Source organism: Beta vulgaris, chromosome 8 (assembly GCF_026745355.1).
Source record: "Beta vulgaris subsp. vulgaris cultivar EL10 chromosome 8, EL10.2, whole genome shotgun sequence".
Lineage (NCBI taxonomy): Eukaryota > Viridiplantae > Streptophyta > Magnoliopsida > Caryophyllales > Amaranthaceae > Beta > Beta vulgaris.
Genome location: NC_079209.1, coordinates 26,089,788 through 26,097,055, shown reverse-complemented (window position 1 = coordinate 26,097,055; position 7,268 = coordinate 26,089,788). Strand labels below are relative to the sequence as shown.

Sequence of the window (7,268 nt, the reverse complement as noted above, 5' to 3'; positions counted from 1 at the left end):
CTTGCTTTGACACCCACGTAGCAGAAACACCAGATTTAGCAGATTAATATGTTGTTTTTTTTGGTAGTGAGATATTAGTATTTTATAATGAAACCTACATAATACATCATCGTGATCCCTTGGACGAAATAGTGACTATATTCTGTAAGTAAATGATTCTTCCAAGATAGGTTAACAGGGTCACTATGAGATAATAAAAGTTAATATGATCTTTTTATGGTTTTTTTTTGTTTGTAAAATACATATTCACCACCTGTTCCCTTAATGTTAGGATTGCATGTTTTAGATAATACATCATAGTGACCCTTTGGACGAAATAGTGACTATATTCTGTAAGTAAATGATTCTTCCAAGATATGTTAGTAGGGTCACTATGAAATAAGAAAAGTTAATATGGTCTTTTTATGGTTTTTTTCCTTGTAAAATACATATTCACCTACTGTTAAACATTGTTATTTGTATGAATGTCTATCGTGACACTTTAACATTAATATGAACGAAAATTTAGAACATTACAAACTGACATATCAATTAGTAAAAAATAAACCTGATGCAAGAACTAACGAAGAAGATCCAACTTCCATATCTGAAAGAAAACAAAATACTAATTAACCTAATAATAATTAACCTAAAATTGAAGAAGATTACCAAGAGAATCAAGAAAACGACATTGAGCAACTAAGCCTGTAAAACTATGAAAAAATATCATAGTGACCATGTGTTATATCATAGTAACCCATCTATCACATGTTTAAAGAAATTAGTCAACAAAAAATAAAATTTCCTATTTCTATATCATGGTGACCCTTTGATTTATCATAGTGACCCTCTGCTGTATCATAAATTTTGCCACAAGTAAAACCTACTTCCTCTATCGATAGTTTTTGCCACAGCTTAAAACCTAATTCCTGTATCGAACAAAAATCGAACAAAAATCGAACAAAATCGAACAAACATCGAACAAGAGTCGAACAAAATCGAACAAACATCGAACAAGAGTCTAACAAAATCGAAGAAAAATCAAACAAAAAACGCCATTGAAATCAGAAAAAAATCGAACAAAAATCTGCAAGTAAATAATATCAAATTAAAAATTTCGAGTAATACCTGTTGAATAATGGAAGAATAGTGTGAGTTTGCGAAAAATCGACCTAAAACTTTGAAATATTACTCCATCAATGACGCCATAGAGGAGAGAGAAAGCTCTGCAAAAAACTTAGAGAGGGAAAAAAAATGACGTTAAAGTTTGTGAGAAAGAAGGGGAGGAAGGAAAAACCTAAATTACAAAAATGCAATTACTCATTAGTTTATTTATGATGGTTGGATTAGATTAGATCCAAAGGTCCAGATTTGTTCTCACATAAAAAAGTGTTCTCACATAGAGGAGGTGTTCTCACAAGAGCCCTCCTATATATAAATATATATTATATTATATATATATATATATATATATATATAATTTCTCCGTTGTGTTTTAAACGAAACATTTGCTTTTTCAGGCAACCCAACGCGCTTTTTTAATCATTAATATCTTTAGTTGTACAAATGTAAAAAATAAAAAAAAGTTACAATTTGATAGTATGCATTTAAACGAATCTAACAAGATCCTACTTAACTATATTATTCTTTACATAATGACAATAAATTAGAGTCAAAATTGATCAATAAATAGTGTCAATTCACCCAATATTTCATTTAAAACAGAACAGAGAAAGCATATATTATATATATATATATCACTATTCACCAATCACTTGTACACCAAGGACTAAACATATCAGTAGCATGAAGCAGAATTTCACCTGCAAATTCTACGTTGTAGACAAATCAATATAATATTGTTTAAAAGCATAACCACATATGCAAAAGCAAATTATCTTATTATATGTTGCTTCAGCATAACGATGAGATCCTAGGCCTGCAACTGATTCCAAATTTACCGAGAAATTTTTCAGAAATGCTACTTCCCCATTGTTGGAACATAGTTTACATTGCATGGAATAATCAAAGAAATGACATGGATGATTACAAGTACAAATATTGTTGGAACATAGTTTACATTGCATGGAATAATCAAAGAAATGACATGGATGATTACAAGTACAAATGTGATGATTTGGTCTATATATAAATGCAAAGCTTCTTGGCTAAGATCCAAAGTACCAAAAACACAGCTCCAACTCATCTTGAAGAACACAAAATTACTTTTAAGAGTAGTAATACTGTTTGCAGTGACATATAGAAGATGGAAAGCGGAGGAAATAAGCCGATAAAGACTGATGATATTCCAAATGCACCAAAAAGAAACCAAAACAAGGTGCTAGGGAAGGCATTGAAGACTATTTTCACGGGAAAGCCTCCATCATCAGGGAGTCAGGGGGATTCATCAAATCGTTCTAAAGTTGCACCTGAGTAATACCATGTCTTGTAAAAGGGGGATTCTTGTTCGTGATTCATGGCTATAGCTTTCTTTGGTGTGTACCATTAGAATTGGGTTTAGTGGGTGTAAAAGATAGTTTATAATGTAATTTACGCCTAGAATTAAAGGTAAGAGATGTTTGTAATTTTCTGTGTTAGTTCGCTATTTTCTGTCTATTATGTACTCTGTCCATTTTGTTCAAATTTTAAGAAGCCATGAATTTTATTTATTAGTGTTCGTGACTATATATTTGGATTCCCTACAGTTTCTCCACCATCTTATTGATATTTGTCACTGAGGAAGACTCCAATTACCCTTTACTAGTGCTTTAGTCACTTCACTCCAGTACAAGTAGCAGTTTCTGATGGCCTCATGCTAGTAGTCAACACTAATTGATCCTTAACTAGGTTTCAACATGGAGTTCATAAAGACGCAAACGAAGCCCTAAACTACTCCCCCCTCACACCGTTTAAATAGGCCAGGTAGCATCAAACTTGGGAAGTTGATTAGGAGAAACATGCAGCAATATTGAAAAAGGAAATTGAATACCAGGTTGTACCAGGAACACCATGTTCTGAAAAACAAAGTAGAAAAAACTACTTTCCATTCTTTAGTTATTCTCATGATTAACTGAGCAAGTATAAGGTCTCATATCAGACCGCCTGTTCAATGCGTTCCATGTTTATTTTGATGTACTTTGTTCAACTTTTAAACAGATTTCTGTAAATTTCAAATCATAAGGATTCGTAGAACGTTTTCACAGATCACGAAAAAAGGCCAACCTTTTACCTATCAATGTTTTCTGTTCAACTAATACATGTCAGATCTTATAAATCCTGTCATATCCTCAAACAATAAAATGAATTTACTTAATCATCAATACTCTTTCACATCACGCCTAAAATCTCAAAACTGCAAATTTAATTCATAAGGACTAAAGTTGCTTCATTAAACAGATGACTCGCCTTATCCCTATAGAGCCTCAATTTCATTATTTCTGCTAGAGACTTCAGTAATCTGATTTTCGAATTTGGTACGTTTGACAAATAATAGAAGGGATCAAACTCCTTTGCAATTTTGTCTCCTCCTAAAATTAACATGGGTAGTATCTAGTATGTTAAAGAAAGAAATATAGGGAAATTGAGGAGAGAAAAGAACTAGGAAGAGAAGTCACCGCTTCCGAATGGTCTCCACTCACCCTAGCTGAGTGACGTGCCATTGACAGATATGAGGAAAGTGAGGATGAAGGCAATGAATTTGAGGAAGAAGAACCCTCTTTTAAAGAGTTCAGATCGTAAATAAGGGTATTAATGAATCTGAGGGATGTACGTTTAGTTTGTGAGCCTCAAGTTCATTTCTTAAGGAAGCTTGATCCAGTTCCCTCTTCTCCGATCCTTTATCTTCTTTCTTTCCTCCATCAACCTTCCTCCCTCCCCCAATGAACTCTCCCAATACATGATTTTTTTTACCATTTCAAGAACATGGACCCTCTTTTTACTCTTCCAAGTTCCAACCATTGGAATCCAAACAAAACCCCTTTCTTCCTGGCCACCCATCCCTTCAACCACTAAACATGTCAAATAGAAATAAACGGTTTATATCATTTCCAGGGTTGTGACGGAAAATTATACGAAGTTAACTTTGTCTAGCATTAGTTCACCCATGTGACAAGTAGCAAACTTGAAACTTTTTCAGAGTTTATTAAACTTGGTGTTATTATTTCTATGGCCTAAATCTAGAATTATTTGACAAAGTCCCCTAATTAATGTCCGACATTTTATTTGAGTACCAAAAGTTACGCTGTTTTTTGGATTGAAACAAATTCTAAATTCATCATGCATAATAAGTACTCTTATTGCCGCGTTGAGATTTGATAATTTCAGTTCTATCAGGCAACTCTTCTTTCTTTTCTTTTTTCTGAAGAAACTCACTTACCGAGAACTTACAGGAGATTACATTTCTATAGAACACCCCCCTTAATCAAGAACATCTAACAGTATTTATGCTGAACAAGATTCATTGATTGTAGGAAATGGACTATGGTGTGTCTCTATGGTAACACTTACTTCTTTCTTCTCTGGTATGCACATGAGAGTCTACTTTTATCTATCACCTCAAACTCTGAAGCTGCTCTTGCAACTCTGCTCTCAATTCTTTATTAGATTCCAGGCTACTGTTCACCTTTTGCTTCAAAGCTAAAAGTTCTGACTTTCTCATCTCAGCAGCTTCTATGTCATGGTTTAATTCCTTGCGGTTCCTCTCTTGAAGTCCTAAGTGGCATAGATTGAGCTGAAAGATGATGTTCAATCATTAAGAACACTAGCCATAGTTAAGAAAAACTTGAACATTGAACATGTCATTTCTACAGAGCAATTAACATTTCAGCAGAAGCTGCATACTGGCATTCACAAATAGCAAGTCTCCAGAAGATAAATTAGAGCATTGACTAAGTTTTGTTTCATTTTAACTCCCAGTAAGCAGATCACATATCATGCTACAGAAATACTTGTGCTGGATTAAACACCATTATGGCAGAAATTGGTTACAAATACTGGAAAGTTGAAGGCTGCCATTTTCTTGAAGCCACATACATTTGAATGAAGTTATATACAGGGAAGAAAACGGAGGGATCTATGTTTCCTATTTTATATATGACGATTGCAAACATAAGGGAAGACGATACTGAATGATACAATTTCCACGTGATTTTAATAAACCACATCTTTCCAATGTTGAGAAATTTGGAAAAAGATGACCAATCAGCAGTTCAATCCAATCAGCAAAACCCTTCATATAGCAAGCACCACCCTATTTATGGGGATAAGCTAAAACCAATCACACCTTAACCAATAACCACTATAAGCTTCCTAACAAAACAATATACCTGACCAAAGCCGAAACACTTAGTATAGGGCTAACCTAAAATGATTTAGTCACATAACTCCTCATAAGTATGTCATTCATTCCTTATCGTCAAGGAAAATCATTGGATCTTCCCAGAAGAGTAAACACCACTTAGCATGTAATCAAATGAAAACAAGAAAGCTAACTGAACGCTAAGAGCCAAATACGCATTGGTGGGGGTGTACATTAACTTAATCCCCACTAAAGACCCAAAAACTTCTGTAGTAATGCGCAATGAAGTTATCAATTATTCCCCACTCACACTATCTAACCAAAGTTACACAAACTTAAGCGTTTGGAGTTTCAAACCGGCCAGCACCAAAGTGATGTCCTTAACCATCCAACACTACGGAAAAAAAACATGCACCAAAACTAATAGCAAATTGTCATCATTTGTCAATAGTCATTAATCATAAATAGCAGAAGTACTAGTAAATATTTTGAAGTTAATTAAACAGAATTACTAAAATTGGAAAATTCAACTCCAACACATGACTCACCTTATCTCTACTATACCTCAATTCATTGATTCTGTGACTGATTTCTTCAACAGACTTCTGAATCTCAGTCTTAAAATCGCACATTTCAGAGCATTTAACAGCGTAAAAATTCTTCTCTCCGTTGTCAATTCCTCAAGTTCCTCTACCTTAACTTTCAAATCCCTAATTTAGCAGATTAAATCAATAAGCAAACATTTAACGAACTCAAAATATATAAAAAAGATATAGAAAGTGAATCTAATTCAATGAATGTCATAACTATTAATGGACAGAACCTTAATTGTTGAGCGCAGGTTTCATATTTCCGATCGAGGAATTCAATTTCACATTTGAGAGAAGATATTTTGAAGTTGTCGGATGCAAATTTGCGATCTAACATCAAGCATTTCTGCTCCATTAATCTGATTTTGGCATGTTTAGCTGATAATAAAAGAGATTTACTCCTTTGTAGATCTTTTTCGTCCTAAAACCAAAAGTTGGTTCCATTTTTAGAGTGTGAGTGAGAAGAGATTAGGATGGTGATGGTGATGGTGATGGTGATGGTGATAAATGAGGTCAATGAAGAGCAAAACCTGGAGGAGAGAGAGTCTCAGATTGCGAGTGTTCTCCATATCTCGAAGCCTTTCTCTGAATGCTGAGTGAAGCGACATTGTTGACTTCTTGAGTTGCTCCCGCGAAAACGTTGCTCAAATTTTTGGTTGCCACTCAATACTGGAATTATAACTTTGAGATTTGGACGAGTTAATCACCTTGATACTTCCTCCGTATCAAATTACTTGCAACAGTTTGCTAATACGATTGTTTCAAATTACTTGCAACAATTTTTTTCTTTTCATTTTGATACAAAGCATGGATTATGCACCAGCGTGCACAATGCTCATTGTGCACCCAAAAAGAACATACCATTTAATATGTATATAAAAGAACATGAACTTTTCTCAACAACTTTTCTACTTTAAAAAAGAACATACGACTTAAAATAAAGAACGTGTAAATTTATATTTATAAAAGATAAAAGGTTAGAATGAAAAGAACATATAGTAAATGAACATCTACAGTTAAGGTAAAAGAACATACTTCCTCCGTTTCTTTTTACTCGCTACACTTCTCATTTCACGGACTCCTAGGCAATTTTTGGAGAAGAGAGAGGTAAAGAGTAAAAAGAAAAGGGACCCATGTGGGAGGAGAGAGATAGAGAGAGTTTATTGCCCAAAAAAGAAGTGTAGCAAGTAATGTGAAACTTCCCATAATGGAAAGTGTAGCGAGTAAAAAGAAACGGAGGAAGTATAACTTCTAAATTTAAATTCGAAAAATGAATCTTTAGTTGCAAAATTTAAGGAAGCAAATAAAAATAATTTTTTAAAATTATAGACTTTAAATGATAAAACGACGTAGTTTAGAAAATGGAGCACCATGCTCTACATGCATTTGGGTGCATGTACTTA

The 7,268-nt window shown here is 33.8% G+C and overlaps 1 non-coding gene across 4 annotated transcripts; it reads right to left on the bottom strand.

Moving 5' to 3' along the window:
• Window positions 1-330: 330 nt before the first annotated feature.
• Window positions 331-6,571, bottom strand: LOC104883859 (uncharacterized). 4 transcript variants are annotated; one of them, XR_008967311.1, is made up of 5 exons: window positions 6,099-6,571; window positions 5,824-5,985; window positions 4,486-4,708; window positions 1,108-1,215; window positions 331-586 (listed from the first exon to the last, which is right to left on the bottom strand). It is a non-coding gene; the product is annotated as an uncharacterized LOC104883859 (transcript). The 4 variants fall into 4 exon arrangements; XR_008967312.1 differs by lacking the exon at window positions 331-586 and adding an exon at window positions 688-908; XR_008967310.1 differs by lacking the exon at window positions 331-586 and having other exon boundaries at window positions 688-1,215; window positions 6,099-6,286; window positions 6,396-6,570.
• Between the last annotated feature and the right edge of the window lie 697 nt (window positions 6,572-7,268).